The 16,344-nt window shown below is 46.0% G+C and overlaps 1 long non-coding RNA gene across 2 annotated transcripts in view; it reads right to left on the minus strand.

Moving 5' to 3' along the window:
• Positions 1 to 12,015: 12,015 nt before the first annotated feature.
• Positions 12,016 to 16,344, minus strand: part of LOC124106676 (uncharacterized) — a 38,949-nt gene continuing 34,620 nt past the window's right edge. For both annotated transcript variants that reach the window (XR_009228618.1, XR_009228619.1), the window contains exon 6: positions 12,016 to 14,487. This is a non-coding gene — a long non-coding RNA (uncharacterized LOC124106676). The remainder of the gene's footprint in view (positions 14,488 to 16,344) is intronic.

Genomic DNA, 16,344 nt, shown 5'->3' on the forward strand with positions numbered 1-16,344 from the left:
TAACCCCTTCATGTATAAAGGAACTACCATCTGAGAACCAGACGAGGTCCAAGGGCAGGAGTCCCTCAGAAATGGTGGTAGGGCAGGGTTGCCACAGTCCAGCTGGGCAAAGTAACCGAGAGGTGACAAGCAACTGTGAAGGTTGAAGCAGGAACTGCTTTATTGCAGAACAGCAGAGGTATATATATCTTACTGATTTACATAAAGCGTGACTCAATCAGCATCATCCAATCATAGCATGGCTCTCCTACAGATACAGCAATCAGCCAATAAGGAGTCCCCACCATCTTGATGGCTCAGAGGCGTTGCCTCACAAACCACTCCTCCTGGCAAACTGCCAGGCGCCATCTTGACTTGGTCGCGGCCTCCAACATCTCCCCCGTTTTGTTTTATTAAACAACAAGTATGTGGTTTAGGGACCGTGCCTGTCTTAGGTAGTCCAATACTACATATGGTCCTTACCCCTCAAATTGTCAGCCTCCTGGCTTAGGTTGGTACCATTGTTATTGGATCTTACCTGTCTTTGACTACTGGCCCAACATATTTAGCCATACTTGTGGATCTGTGTAATCTACACAAACACCATAAACAACCTGCCACAAGCAGAAGGAGGAGAATACAAAATGCCACAATTCCAAGCCATTGACGGCTCCAAGTGAGAAGCCCTTGGAAAAATTGTACCACCAATGACACCGTCACCAAAGATACCCTGGTTCTATTAAGAGTTACAATTTATTGTCTCAATAGATTAGTTAAATTTTGAAACTTTACATTCCATGTGCCATTAAGCATGACTCCTAGTTGTCTGGAAATATTTGCTGCTAGAGAAATATTATCATAATGCATAGAAGTGATACACAGTCCAGGTAAGTTCTGTAAGCAGCTTAAAGCAGAGGAATCCATTAATATGTCTATTCCTTCTTGAAGTAAATTGACTCTTTGGTTGAGCATCAGAATTCCATTTCTAAGATGATCATTAATAATGTTTTATGTTTGTAAAGCTTGTGCTACTTGTTGAGTTACATTATTTATTGATGCAGCAGTTTTACAGTTTCTGTGATAGCTATCGCAGAAGCTGCAGCAGCAGCCGCAAAAACAGCAATAGCTGTGATGATGGTAGCTGTAATTCCAAAGTCTCGTTTGGTTTTCAGTAATACTGGAAATTCTTCTATTTTTGTCTTCACTGGCACTGGAATGAAGGTAGGAATTCTGGCAATGATGGCTAAAGAAAATTGTGTAACATTCCAGCAGGCACTAAGAAAACAATTTTCTGAACAATTTAGTACATTATCCTGAACAGAATTATTAAATATAATGAAAAGGAAAGGTGAAAGTAAAAACAGGAGTAGGTTTGAAATCTATATATTTAGTCTTATTTATTTGTACATTGGTCTCAAACGTAGTACCTAGTATTATAATTGTAAGACCCATTAAACATTGATCCTCCTTTTATAAATCCTACAGGTGAAAATTTATCATGCAGGCTGGGTATTATTAATAACTGTGCTATTCTATCTCCTGGTGAAGTTACTGATATACCCCTTGGAGAACTGGCTATAATTTCTATTTCACCTTCATGATCGGGATCAATTACCCCAGAACTTATCATAAGTCCTTTTAGAGTAGAAGAACTGCGTCCTAATAATAAGCCTACTGTTCCTTGGGGAAGAGGTCCTTTTACCCCTGTGGGAATGATTTGAACTCCCATCTCTGGAGTTAGTACTGCTCCGGCGGAGGCGCAGATGTCCAGTCCTGCACTCCCTCTGGTTTGTCTGATAAGGGAGTTAACACATAATGTGTCCTGGGCACTACCCTGATGGTGTTTCTGGGTTCCTTCAATGCCCCATATATTTGTAGTTGTGGGCCCTGGGGCATTGGTCCCCCCTGTCCGTTTTTTGGCAATGTGGTACCCTCTACAGTAGTCTGAGAACAGCATTCACTAGCCGAACGTTTTCCTCTACGACATCATGGGCAAACACCTGGTATTTTTCTTTTTTGATCATCCCCAGTTTTGTTACTTGTTTTAAGCCCTCCTCCTATGGGGCAACTCCTTTTAAAATGTCCTGCTTGACCACAATTATAACATGTTTTTGGCCTGGCACCTAAAGCCTGTTGTACTCTTTGGGTTACTGCAGCTGCCAAGACTTGCCCCTGTACCACTGATTCATTAATATCTCTACACAATTTATTGTATGCATTTAAATCTTTGTTTCCAAGGTCGAATAGCCTCCCTACACCATCTATTGGCTTGTTCATAAGCTAGTTGTTTTATTAATGGCATCGATTGTTCTACATCCCCAAAGACTCTGCTTGCTGTTTGCATAAGCCTATCCACAAACTCAGCGTAAGGTTCATTGGCTCCTTGTATCACCTTAGATAGCTGACCTTGTAAACCCCCTTGTCCTTGTAGGGTTTTCCATGCCTTAACTGCGGCTGAAGCAATCTGTAAATATACAGCAGGATCATATCCAGCTTATTGTTGTTGACCCTCATAAGGTCCTTCTCCTAATAACATATCTAGATTTCTCTGAGGATAACCGGCTGCTGCATTTCACTTAGCCGTCTCCACACACAATTCCTGATTAGTAACTTTCCATAACAGATATTGTCCTCCATTTAGCACAGCTTTGCACATGCTTGCCCAATCTGCTGGTGTCAAGTTTAAACTTGCAATGGATTCAACCATGCTTATGGTAAAAGGGGCTTGAGGACCATAGGCTGCTACAGCTTCTTTTAACTGCTTTACAGTTTTAAATTCCAAAGCCTGGTGATATCGCTGCCCTCCCGCATCCTCAAGTACAGGGCATGCTAATCTTCGAGGTCCTGTCTCAGGATCCCATCTATCAACTATGGGGGGTGGGGGCCACCCAGCATATGTTGTCCCCATATACATAGGTGGAGCTGTTGGTTGAATACTTACGCCCTCTGGTGATAGAAAGGGGTTAGTAGCAGCCTCCTGTTGTAACTCCTCCCCTGATAGCCCTTCCACCTCTGAACTTTCTTCCCCTTTCTGACTAGCTCAAGAGACTTTCTCTTTTACTTGATCTAAAATGTCTTCTCCTTCCTCTACCATAGTCTGAACTGAAGGCTTTGGACTAAGCAAACAAGATCGTATCAACGTCCATAATGGTAATGTGCCGACTGGCAGAGTTCCTGGGCTTTTCTTTTCTATCTTTTTTAAATCTTCACTATGATGGTCCCATTGTGGTATATTTAACAACCCTTCCCCTAAGAACCATGGGCTACATTTTTGTATTGTATCAACGTATGCCCTAACTGTTCTTGGTTTTACTGGGGTGCCTCCTTCCTTTAGCAATTTACTTAACACCCTTTCGGTTGGATTTTTACTAACTTCTGATCCCATATTTTCATAACAAAGACAACACAACACACTAAGATAAAACGAAACAAAAACACACTATCAATTTTTTCTATTTTCTTGAAATGGCCATCTGTCCTCTCGCCCTATCTGCTCCTCAGGAGCAAGCAGCTTTCTTCCTGTCCTATTTATTTCTAGGGACAGGCAGCTTACCTTGTCACTTACCCCCGAGCGTCCCGGAGTTCCCCATGCGGGCCACCACTTGCCGCAGTCCAGCTGGGCAAAGTAACCGAGAGGTGACAAGCAACTTGAAGGTTGAAGCAGGAACTGCTTTATTGTGGAACAGCAGAGGTATATATATCTAACTGAAATTAAAATATTTAATTTAATATAAATCTATATTTAAATCTATGATCATCCAATCATAGCATGGTCCTCCTACAGATACAGCAATCAGCCAATAAGGAGTCCCCACCATCTTGATGGCTCGGTGGCATTGCCTCACAAACCACTCCTCCTGGCAAACTGCCAGGCACCATCTTGACTTGGTTATGGCCTCCAACACAGGGTAAAATCGTCTCTAATACCTCCAGGCACTTGTGGACGGGATCTTGTGAGGCAGAAGATGGGAGGAGGGAGGCAGGGTTTAATGGAGAGCAGGGCTGAAAAGAGATGGAGGGATTTCCAAGGATTTCCAAGGAGGGATAGAACCCTGGAAGCAGGAAGTGACTGTAGCCCCTTGTAAGTGAGGAAATCCTTTAGATGGTGAGGAGATGAGATGGTTAGTGGGGAGCCAAAGGTAAGCTTGTGTGCTTCTTTCTGGAGGTCTTGGGCTGCTGCTAGGGCTCTGGGGCATGGGGGCCAGCCCCTGACGGTGGGGTCGAGCTGTTTGGATAGGTAGGCCACTAGTGCAAATGTGGGGCCATATTCCTGACCCAGAATGCCCAGACTTTGTCCCTGTTTTTCACGTACATAGAGGGTGAAGGGTCGGGAGAGGTCAGGGAGATGCAGGGCGGGTGCCCGGAGGAGGGCCTTTTTAAGGACTGTAAAGGGCTTTCCTACCGCTGAAGGTAGGGGTTCATCTTGGGGACCCTTGGACAGATTATATAGCATCCTGGCAAGGAGGGAGAAATTAGGAATCCAGGCCCTGAAGTACCCAGCCAAACCCAAGAAGGAGAGTATGTCATCTTTGGTCTTTGGTGTAGGTATAGACACAATAAGTTGTTTTCTGTCTGCTGTAATGGCCTTTTTCCCTTGAGAGATAGAGAACCCTAGATATGTGACCTCTTTACATGCTATTTGGGCCTTTTGTGGAGAGGCCCAATATCCCTTTAAGGCCAAGAAATTAAGTAGGAGAACTGTGTCATCTGTTGAGTGCCCTTTGGATGGGCTACAGAGGAGAAGATCATCAACATATTACAAGAGGGTGGACTTGGGGCACTGGGGGTGAAAAGATTGGAGGTCGGAGGCCAAGGTTTGTTCAAAGAGGTGTGGACTATCTCGAAATCCCTGAGGAAGTACAGTCCAGGTTAGTTGTCGAGAATGTCTGGTGGTGGGATCTGTCCAGGTAAAGGCAAAAAGATCTTGTGATTCGGGGGCAAGGGGAATGGAGAAGAAAGCATCCTTTAAATCTATGACCGAGAAGTGGGTGGCAGTGTGGGGAACCTGAGACAGCAGGGTGTATGGGTTGGGAACCAAAGGATGTATGGGCCTAATGGAGGTGTTGATGAGTCGTACGTCCTGAACTAAGCGATAGGACCCATTGGGCTTTTCTACAGCTAGTATGGGAGTATTGTAAGGGGAATGAGCAGGATGGAGGTACCCCTTGCTAAGAAGGTCCTGAATAATAGGTTGTAGGCCCAGAAGAGCTTATGTGGACAGGGGGTACTGAGCCCGATTGGGGAAGGTGTTAGGATCTTTGAGATGAATGTTAACTGGTGGGCAGGAAATGGTGGAGGGGGTGTGGTATCCCATACAATCGGGTCAACCAGGTTAGTATGGTATTTCATGTCAGCCTCACAAGTGGAGCAGAATGGCCAGTCTTCTGCCAAAAGGGCCAGAAAAGATGAACAGGCTGATTCTGGGGCCTGACTGATGCCAGGAGCCCAGATGTTGATTGTTGTATTGAATTTAGAGAGAATATCTCAGCCAAGCAAAGGAACTGGACATTGGGGCATAACTAGGAATATCTGAGATGGGAAGTTGTATATGGAACAGAGTAATAGGGGAGTCTTTCTTGGATAGATGGTCTTTCCTCCTTCCCCGACAATTGGAGAGGTAGACGGCACTGTTTGCCCCCAGAATTCTTTCAGGACTGAGAAGGTAGCTCTGGTGTCAAGGAGAAAGTCAACCTTGTGCCCATCCACCTGAATCTGCACCCTGGGTTCCTGTCTATTGATTGTTACGACCGGGGATCCAAGGATCCATCAATCTTCGATTGCCATGCCCAGAAGGTCGGAGGGCTCCCTGGCCATAGGCCCCCTACGGGATCTAGGACAGTCAGAGCCCCAGTGACCTTGTTGTTTGACATTTAGAGCATGGGGTTCGCAGAGTGCTTGGTGCAGGGCATGCCCTAGGCCTAATGTCCCTCCTTGCCACACTTGAAGCAGCACCCGGGGGGGTTTTGACCTGAGGTGATGGGTGGCGACCCGAGGAAGCACCCTGCAGGGCCTGGGCGAGCATCTGAAATTTGTTGTGTGCTTGCAGCGCTCAATTTCCTCATGCCGGTTGTGAAAAACCTTAAAGGCTACCACCAAGATCTCAGTCTGGGGGGGTGGCAGGGCCCTGTTCTAGCTTTTTTTAGTTTGGCCTGGATGTCGGGATAGCTCTGCGAGAGGAAATATGTCATAAGGACATGACGGCCATCTGGGGTTTTGGGATCTAGGTCAGTATACTGCTAAAGGGCTTTCGTAAACCGATCCAGAAATTCCAATGGGATCTCCTCTCACTTTTGAAAAATCTCTTATAATTTTTGGAAATTGACAGACTTACGTTGTGTTGAGCCATTCTTATAGACCGTGGCCGCCATTAGAAGATGGCGCCGGCTTCCACTGTGGCCTGTGATAAACAACTCCTTATATGGAGAATTGGCACGCAATCCCTTACCACCCTATGAGAGAGATCCACGTGGCAGCTTGGGATTGCTATGCGGGAGGCTTTATTAGGCTGTGCTTGGGCGCTCGGCGGGGGGGTCACTAGAAGATGATACGTGAATCAAGGCCTGAATAAACTGCTGAAAGAAGAATCCTGTGTCGTGTTTTCCCTTGCCTGCGAGGGGTCGCGACATTACGTGCCGCTTTTGTGAGCCCAGCAATAATTCATAGGGAGAATCGGTCCCTACTCTGTATGCCAGCTTGTGTATGATAATCCCAGTCGGGAGTTTGATCTGGGGCAGCAAGTGGCCCTGGAGGGTGATTGGGATTAACTCGGTGAGTTTCATCTGCATGGGCTCTGGTACATTCCTCAGGAAGGAGAGTATTAGCCAATAACATTTTATATATATATATATATATATATAATCATGGTGAGTGAGGCTATAAGCCTGGAGGACCCATTGAAACTCTCGTGTAAGTGGTGGGATCTGTGGTGAAATGAGCCCAACCTTCGCTCGAGTTGCGTGAGGTCATTCATAGAGAACGGGACATGTACTGGGATAATGCCCTCAGGTCCAGCAACCTCTCTTAAGGGGGCCATGGTTTGTGGGACTAGGGAGTGGGACCTAGTTTGTGGGGGACTAAAGGTGTCAGTTGAGTCAGGGGGAGCACCTGAGGGGCTGGACGGAGCCAACGGGGGAGGTCGGTAGGGAAGGTAGTTCATCTGCTGGATCAAAAAAAGAGTCAGTAGGGTCGTTAGGGTAAGAGCATAGGTCGGGGTGAGAACGAAGAAGAGAAAAAGCCTCAACATAGGGGATCTCCTTCCACTTTTTCGAGTGCTTGCAGAAGTTAAACAGATCTCTGAGAATTGCGGGATCTAGGGATCCTCCTGGGGGCCATTGACTTTGATTGTCCAATTGATAGTAAGGCCAATCTTGTGTGCAGAATTTAATGAGGGTCTTGGGTTTTATATCAGGAGTGAGGGATAGCCAGTCCAGATTAGCCAGGAGGCATTTTAAGGGGGAGTCTGCAGGGAGGGAAGAAGAGGCCCCCATAATGGTATAACCTTAAGAAGGAAGTAGGAAGGTGGGAAGGGTCCGGACCAGAACAGAATCGGATGAGCCTCCTCATAGGCATCCCCTTAAGGAGAGCTCGACCAATATGACTCGGGAGAGTCGGGGCCGGGAGGACGGTGGAGTCGTCACCCGAGAGTCCAGCCGGCAGGCCCAGAAAGGCCAGAAGTCATGGATCACCTGGTGCCAGGATTTTCAGGTTTTTGGTCAGGAGAGGGACAAGGGTGGTTAGAAAGAGAGAGAGAGAGAGAGAGAGAGAGAGAGAGAGGAGTGCCTGTTCTTCCACCCCTCAGTACCTCCTGCTCACAAACTGGGCTCCACAGAGTCCACCGTGACCGTGAAGGTCGTGGTGGGGTGCATTCTCTCCTCCAGACTGGGCGTCAGAGGTTTGCCCGAAGATCATGGTCAAAGCCCCTGCGTAGCCCGTCTGAAGTTGGATCCCGATAGGGGAACTCACCTACTGAAGAGCCGGTGTTGTGTGAGTAGCAGCAGCACTCAAAAGAGTGTACGAGGACAGCAGGCCTTGGGAGAGGGGGCCCTCGAGCAGTGTGGAATTCCCCCTCCCCGGGTTTCGGCACCTATGAAAGAACGGCCGGACAAGACTCGACGTCGGAGAAAATGCCCATTTATTGAGGAACAGCTCTGCACATTTATAGAGTTTCAACAGAGCAGGGTGCTTTCTGATTGGTGGGTAAGGATCATGAGGCTCAGCAGGGCTTACCATTGGGTGGCTCTTCCCGCCACTGTCTCGGGGGATGGGGAAATTAGTCTAGGACTAGAGGGAATGGGCCAAGGGTCTCTGTGTTCTGTCATGAGGACCCAGTTACTGGAATTAGACCAAAACATCCTCAAAGAATTGACCTTTGAGGACAAAGCAGCAATAAGTAGGTGGAATGGAGTGCTGTCTCTGAGCCTCCAGTTTTTCTCAGGATCTTAGAGGTCTAGGCAAGACTTCAGGTGCCCATCTAAAGGGAGCTCACACAAAGTCTAGCATGGGACAAAGTGGATGTTCTCTCAGGTCAGCATTTGCCTCTTAGACCCCAAAGTGATGGATACCCCCCCACACCCCATCTGTGTGACAACAGAAGAATCTTGCTTTTTAGGAGCCTAGAACTTTTGGATGTGGGTGCTCAGATACTCAAGGTTGCTCTCTTCCCTGTTGTAGAGTCTGACACCTTTGTACACCAGGTCTTCCACTGAGAAACCTCAGAAGCCAAAGAGGGAGACCAAGAGCCCCAGTGACTAGTATTTTCTTGAAGACTTGAGGAGCAACCTGAAGAGGCTTGACCCCTCCCCTGCAGTGGTGGGAAACTTGGGTGTAGCTATATGGGTAGTTGATGGCATTTCACTGGGGTGGGAAGTCACGTATGAGGTGTGGAGTTCCTTGTTGGTTTTGGCTTCAGAGCTCTTGGCATGGAGGTTTCTCTGTAGAGACCCAGGTTTTAGCACTGAGGAAGAGAGGTTGCCATGGACCAGGGGCCCAAACCGTGGGCCTCTAGTGCCATGGGGGCCCTTTCTCTGATGGTCCTGCTTCTCCATAGTTATACTATGGGGTCTTCCCCCGGCCAGCCAGCTCTTTCCTACTCTCTCCCAGGTCTCTGAGCACAGTCATCCCTGTGCAGGGGTCTTGGGCACACCTGGTGTGCAAGGGGTGACTATCTGCTCCTGGACCAAAAATGGAGTTAATGCACACTGATTGATCTGTGGGACATCTTGGAATTGGCAGCAGACAGCACCGGCCTCTTCTGATGGAGGTAGGGATCCCCTGAGAGGAGCACTGTGTCTGCAGAAGTAGCTTCTTGGAGGTGCTTTGGCAAACTGCCAGGGCAAAGTCACTGGACACTTGCAGCATGGCCTTCAAGTTGATGCTGGATCAGGGGCGTCTGTGCTACCACACGAGCCAAGGGAATAGAGTAGTGGGCCCAGTGAGCAGGCTCCAGGCAGCTGAGTCCTTCTGGCAGATCCTTGCCCCCTAGGGCCATGGGCACAGATGAGGGGCAAATTTTAGCCAGTAACTGCCCATAGAAGCAGTTGGGTAAAATTGGTTAGTTGGTTTGGAGAGCAGAGCTCTGAGTGTTCCTCTCCTTTAGCTGCCAGCTGGGCATAGGGAAGTGACTGTTTGGCCTGTGGCTGGGACGCATCTTTGGAATGCACAAGCAAAGAATGGGTACATGTGTGTGGAACACACTAACTGGCATGTGCAGAAAAAAATTTCTGAGGAACCGTCTGGTGTGCAAGGCTGGCACGCCCTGCAGAGACGCACCAGTAAGAGGCTCCACAAAGAGCTGACTTGGGCCCAGGCTGCAGACCAGCCCCTGACCCACCCAGGTGTTTGATCTCCTGCTGAGAACTGAGGGTGATTAGCTTCAGGGCGTTGAACTAGAGAGCAAGTCTGGCCCCCAGAGCTGCAGGGACATGACTCAGGACAGAAATCCTGCCCAGCAGAGGGGTGACTCCTGGCAAGTAAGTTTCCTGGATAAGCAGCTGCTGCATGAGGCAGCAGCTGTGGGACCCACACCTGTGTGTCCCGCCCTTACCTTGGAACACGTGAAGGGGCACCACCTGGGGCCTGTTAAGGTGGCAGGCCAGGAATGGAGCAGGGCAGGCTGGGAGGGCATCCTACCCTATGACCCTGCAATTCCATGCTTGGGCATTTAACCAAGAGAAATAAAATCTCATCTCACAAAAACCCGTTTGTGAATATTTTAGTGGCTTTAGTTTTATAGAGGACTTCTGAGCAGAGTTTCTCTAGTGAGCTTGCTTGTTAAGTGGTTGTTCTGGGAACAAGTAAATGCCACTCTTAGCAGAATCCGGGTGGGAAAAAAAAGCTTCAAATTTTGTTACATAAGATAAAATACCCTTGGTGGGGTGAAGCAGGAGGATCCCGAGTTCAAAACCAGCCTTAGCAAAAGCGAGGAGCAACTCAGTGAGACCCTTTTAAATAGGGCTGGGGATTTAAATAAAATAGGGCTGGGGATTTGGCAGGTGGTCAAGTGCCCTGGGTTCAATCCCTGTACCCCCACTCAAAAAGATAAAATACCCCCCACCCACCAGGCCTCCTGTCCTCCCACAATGGAGGTGACTGGTTGACCAAGTGTCCTCCCCACTGCCGATGGGCCTGTCCGGGCATGACCACTGGTGATGGGTTGGCTGGGGCTATCCTTGACCCTTTGGCTAAGTTGAATGCTACATGGCAGGGCCCCTTCGGGTGGACTCTCAGCCTAAAGTTGGATAGAAACCGACCTGCTAGTTCCTTTCACTCATCCTCTCACCAGGGCTGTCACACCAGTGGTTTGACAAACCTCTGCCCCTCTTCAGGACTGGCTATGTTTTATGGCCTAGGCTGCTATGGTTGACAGGGTCCTTAGAGTTCATGTGTCGGCAACAAGATCCCCGGTGCCACATGGTGGTGAAGTGGGATGTTGCAGAGCCCATTCACTGGTAAAGTTTCCACCATGATTAATGCCATCACCTTGGGATGAAAAGCTCTCTCACACACCCTCTTGTCCCCTCACCTTGTGCCACTAGATGAGGCAGCAGGAGGCCTCTGGTATTGCATTACAGTAGCTCAAGATTTAAGACATGAAAGAACCAAGGCAAAAAAATTCAGAAGCCCTTATGCAAAAAATTTGGTACTCAATTATAAATACCTTTTTCCCTTAAAATATTATTTATACAACATACCAGAAGTGACAAAGACACATGAGCAACATAAATTTACACATTACAAAAAGTGCACACACTTCTGTTCAGGTGTGGTCCCACTTTTATATAATACAACACTTCCTCAATATTTTATCTTGATAAATTGTAAGACTTTTGGCTTAATTTTTAATATTATATATTTTTATACCTTTAACAACTTTAATTCATACACTTGAAAGTGGCATCAGTCATTCCTGATAACTATATGATCATAATCTCAATAACTTTGAAGAGGATCTTTTGTTGTTTCAACCATGAGTGCAGCTGTTAAGGGCATTTCTGATCAAGTATTTCAAATTATAAATTTTATTATACCTATAGCTGATCATACTTATGGAGTCAATTTTCTAAAATTATTAAATTCTCCAAACCCATAATTTCATGAAAGTTTAGCTTTAACTGAAACATTTTTCCATCTTTATTTAGATAAAATTGACAAATAAAAAATTGCATACAGTGTGGTGTTTTGATGAACATATACACTATGAAATGATTGCCATAGTTACACTAATTGACACATCCACCTATTCATGCATTTTACCTTCTATGTGTGTGTGTGCCTGGTGAGAGCGTTTAAGATCTGTACTCTCTACAATCATTACAATACAGTTTTATTAACTGTTGGAAACTTGCTACCTATGAACTCTCCAGAGCTTACTTATCCTGCATCCATGAAATGTTGTCACCTTGGACCAATAGTTTCCCATCTTCCCAAACACCAAGCCCCTGGCCCCCACCATTCCACTCTGATTCCATATCCAAAGAAGATCATACTGTCTGTATCGGCTTATCTCACTTAGCATAATGTCTTCTAGTTTCACCAATATTGTTGTAAATAACAGGATTTCTTTATTTCTAAGGTGGAATGACATTCTTAGCATAATATGGCTAACATTTTTGGTACATGCACATAATTTTTAAAAACTCAGTCAAGAAAATTAAAAATATTTTTTTTCTACAGAGGTTATTTCAATAGAGTGGTTTTTTAGGATAATATGGGAAAGGCTTTAAGGACAATCCTTGGGCATGCTATGACATAGAAAAGGTATCAAGGTGGGCATGCTGCCTATGCCTGAAAACAGCAAAAGCCATTGGCCCAGAGAGATGTGGAACCAGCTGAGAACAAGCCAGCACAGGCATGTCGAGAAATCTAAAGGGTGAAAATTAAAAACCACACACTCACTGCAAATAAATTCCCAGAGCTCAAACCAAATCACTCTGGAAAGAATGAGAAAATTCATGACTCATTAATATCAAATGACTCAAAGGTAAATATCCAAGACAAATACTGTGACTATTTAAACCTGAAGAAACTGAAAAACAATAATTACAAGAATGAAATAATAATTTGGGAAGGAGGTAATTTGTTACATTTATAATGGACAATAACTAAATAAGGATTCAGAAAATGGGTAGCCACTTAAAGGGAATGACTACTGGTTTGGGTAATAGAGTAGCAGTTGTCTTCTTCCAATACAGGAACATCAAGCTCAAGATTAGATAAGGACAGTAACAAGGGCATTGATGAGGGAGAGTACTCACTAAAGGATGGGAAAAGCCAGAGTCAGCAAACGTAGAACTGGGGTGGCATATCTGTGAGCCTTGCATAGAAACCAGGGAGGAGAGAAGAAATAAACACTGGAAAGTAGGTTCCACAAGGAGATATAAAGAAGCAGCAGCGCAGTGAAGGGCTGTGCCTCATGGGAAACAGAAGGTCAGAGAGAGAAAAATATCTCCAAAGAAATGAAGCAAGAGGTGGTAAAAAAAAAAATGGGGGAGAAAAAAAATCACCTTAGGACATCTGATTATAGAAATGTTCAAGGTCTCAGAACACAAAGCAAAGATACAAGGCCAATATTAAAAATGTAATTCAATTTTTTTTCCTGAAATGAAACAATGCTTTGGAGTCATTTCTTCAAAAGAATTCTGATGAAAGCCAAGGGATATCCTAGTAAAATCCTGGGCTTTACAGAAAAAGAAATCCCTTGGGGCTTCTAGGATGAAAGCGCAAAGATAATGAAAAGCAGAATAGCTTTACTCCTTCAGAGAGAAGTCAGCTTTCCCTAAAGGAAACAGAGCCACATGTTGAAGATCTTCCATGAAGGACATGGGTGGCCATGGATGAGACAGCCCTGACATCCCAGGTGTCATGGAAGACCTGGGGTGATCCTGTTCCCATTTTCCCTTCCAGAGGAACAAACAGAATTCAATGAACAAAATCCTAGAAGGACCCTGATACAAGGACAGCTAGGAAGTGCTACTTCAGAAGTTACTGTGTTCAATTAAGGAAAAATGAGGGGGACAGGAGGCAGGGAGTGATCATGGTGGTGGTCACTGGCGGGGGGCACTACCTCTCTTTAGAGTGTTTTCCTGTAATGTGTTTTCTTTTACAGAAAAGGTTTTAAAAGCAATGGGTACCAAGCAAATATTTAATACAAAAACATCCAGCATTAAGTAGAGGACCAATATATGTACAAAGTAAACTTAAATGTGCACAATTGTATACACTATTTTACATGTGGGAGGGGAAAAGCAGCCAAGTGGCTCCTCCTCTGTGGCCTGGTTCTAGACACTGCCCAGTGCCCTCTTCTGAGCCCCAGAGCTCCAGGACCATAGATCACTGTCCTTCCAGGTGTCAGTGTAGGATTCTGCAACACAGACCCAGGTGTGCCATCCTGGGAAGACACCTAGACAAGGGAGGAAGTGCTCACTGGGGAGGGTGTGGAAAACCAGGAGGCTCCTTAGGCCCTCTTAGGTGACCTTGGTACCTGAGATCTTCAGAGCTCACGTCAGCGGGTACTGAGACCTGCCTGCTGCCCTCTGCTGAGTGTGTTGTCTGTATGCTACTTAATCTCAGCTAGGTTTGCAGGGTGCAGTGTCCCCTTGCTGATGCCAAGGCTTCTGCAGAGCCCACTGGGATGCACTGTTTGCAGGAGGAAAAGCCCTGCCCCGACTGCCTCCTCTTCACCCTTTCCCCAGAGACCTGAAAAGAGAGTCAAGCCCACCCAATTCTCTGGTGTTCGTGAATGTCCTCCAGCACTAGATTCCCCTGGACATTCCCCTTAGCATCCCTTCAGGGGATATGTCCCTGGACAGTGAACGTGAGGCAGAAGAAAGGGGGTCTCTTGGATGCTGGGGTGGAAAGGCTGAGTCTCACACAGCTGGGTCCCCTGAGGATCAGCAGGTCTGATGAAACAGGGTGGTGCCAGGATCTTGCCCCTCTAGCCCTGCCCTCTGGAGGACCCATCCTTCAACTGCTTCTTGGATCAGATGACCATGCAGGAGACTTGAGTCCAATCTCCACACCAAAGAAAGAAGAAGAAAAAGAAAATCACTATGCTTGATCATAAAGCTATAAATTTGGGGATTTTCACAATTCTGACTGGATAAGGTCACAGACAATTTTGCTTTTTAAAACATCATGAAGCCAGTTCTGGTTTTTTTTTTTAATTTACAAAATTAGAAAATATAACACACATAAAACTTGTAATTACACCATCTAAACAGATTCTGGATAATTAAGTGTATTTCCTTTTGAGTTTGTGTGTTTTTCACCTTTGACATACATACCAAAAGCCATCCAAATAACCTGAGTTTGAGAAATGGTGCAATAAAGCACAAATCCTCACACAGCTCCTCAGAGACGGAGGGGCCCTGAGGAGTTGAGCTGTTTACTCCTAGCCAGGTTTACAGGGGACAGTGCCAGGATCTCTCCAGTCCACAGGGATGCACTTCTGGACTAACTGAACTCCCCTGCTTGCCTGAGGGGTTCTGCTTACTTGTCTCCTCTTCACCTCATCCCCAGAGACCTGAAATGGGAGCATCAATTCCACAATATCCCACAACATCCATCCGTGAGTTGGGTGCTCCCCATATTCCTTGGAAGGATTGGGGATGCGGGCCTGGGTCCTGTAGGGATAGGATGATGACCCACTCCAAAGATACCTTCCACGAAGAAAACAAAGGGGCGAGCACATGGTGCCCTATGGACACCTACAACCTCTCCTAATTAACAGGCAGTGCAGGACTTGGCCTAAAAATCTTAAGGATTTCCAAGGAATGAATATCCATTCACTGAGATATGCTCTCAGGGCACCCTTCATTTGCCTGCACTGATTTTAACCATAAATTTATCTGCCCTTGTGTGGTCATGGTGACAGGCAGCAGTGGCACTGCAATGCTCTTATTAGCTCTGCTTGTTTTCCTAAGTGCAACAGAGAATCTTCATGAAGCAATGCAGAATATGTGCATTTATTTGACTTCTGCTACCCCATCCACTCTCCACACTCACATTTCCTCTCTCTGTTCTTCTTCACCTTGTTTTACTTCCTTGATCCCTTTTTTTTTTTTTTTTTCAATCCAGGACAGAATTCCTGGAACCAGATTCCTGGCTGAAGTATTTAAATTTTTTTTTTAATTTTGACAGAGGGAAAGAAGACAACGATTGTGCATGTTTAGAGCCAACCAGGGCTAAAGAACCCAGGTGTGGGGTCCCCAGAGCAGAGCAGCTCTGCGCCTGGCCGTGCAGCATTTCTCATTACAGTGCAGAATCAGGGCAAGCCTAAGAAAGAGGGTGAGGAGGTCTAAAAAGGTTTAATGGGATTTTGGAATTAGATAGGAGTGGAGGTGAGGAAAATGGCCAAGGATGTAGTTCTCAACAATCTTCTACAGACAGACCCAGAAGAATGTGAAGGAAGTCCAGAGGAAATATCCTTTAATTTCCCCATACCTGGGATTATCTTTTGAACAAGGAGTGGATAATAGGACAGAACAGAAAGTGATACTATAAGACCTGAAAGTGCAGAGGGGAGAGGTGATTTCTACCCACCATCTGGCACATACAAGAACTTTTATCCTGTTTCCTGTAGTACATCTGAGGGAGTGTATCCCATTAGATTTCTTCCATTGTGGTTCAACACTCAAAACCCAGAACAAAATCTCTTGTTCATAATTCCCAAGAGATGCTGACCAACTGCTTTCATGTCTGGGAGAGGCAGAGAATCAGGACAGAGCAGGTCTTATGGGGAAAATTGTTTAGCTGGTAGAGCAAAAAAGAGGTTGCAAACAGGATGCTTAAAGCAAATAGAATTACTAGCTCTTGCTCATGTCATTAAAATATGAAAAAAAAAAAACACATGCATCCCTGCTTCTTTCA

The sequence above is a fragment of the Marmota monax genome, unplaced genomic scaffold, assembly GCF_021218885.2.
Source record: "Marmota monax isolate L192 unplaced genomic scaffold, Marmota_monax_Labrador192_F-V1.1 WCK01_AAM20220418_F8-fsc00269, whole genome shotgun sequence".
Classification (NCBI taxonomy): domain Eukaryota; kingdom Metazoa; phylum Chordata; class Mammalia; order Rodentia; family Sciuridae; genus Marmota; species Marmota monax.